Source organism: Pterocles gutturalis, unplaced genomic scaffold (genome assembly GCF_000699245.1).
Source record: "Pterocles gutturalis isolate BGI_N339 unplaced genomic scaffold, ASM69924v1 scaffold20975, whole genome shotgun sequence".
In the NCBI taxonomy this organism is placed as follows: Eukaryota; Metazoa; Chordata; class Aves; order Pterocliformes; family Pteroclidae; genus Pterocles; species Pterocles gutturalis.
This window is the reverse complement of record NW_010138762.1, coordinates 17,125-17,567: the sequence shown is the minus strand read 5'-3', so window position 1 is coordinate 17,567 and position 443 is coordinate 17,125.

The window sequence follows — 443 nt, the reverse complement described above, 5'->3', positions numbered from 1 at the left end:
AAAGGCAGTGCTGTGCTGCACTGAGTCTCGCTGGGATAGAGGAAGGAGTGGGCTGCTGGGTCCTGCCCTCATCCTCCCATCCTGTTTCTTCCCCAAAAGACTGGAGACAAGTGCAGCGCATAAAGGGTGCCTTGCAACATGCAAGCACCCACTCCCTCTACCTGTCCATGGAAAGAGGAGCCTCTTTGGATGTGAGTCTTCCTCCAAGGAACAGGCAACGATCTGCCCCTTCCCACACGGGCAGGTCAGGCTTCATGACCTGTGTCCCAGGGCAATGCCAGAAGGAGGTCACAGCAAAGTGCTGATGCCAAATGTAGTGGGAAGGGACAGCAAGTACTGAAACAACAGCACAAGTGGTGTGTGCTGCTAGAGAGGAAAAAGGAACCGTGAGATCTAGGAAGAGGAAGAAGAGTGTCAGGAGGGATAGAAGGGAGCCTTACCAG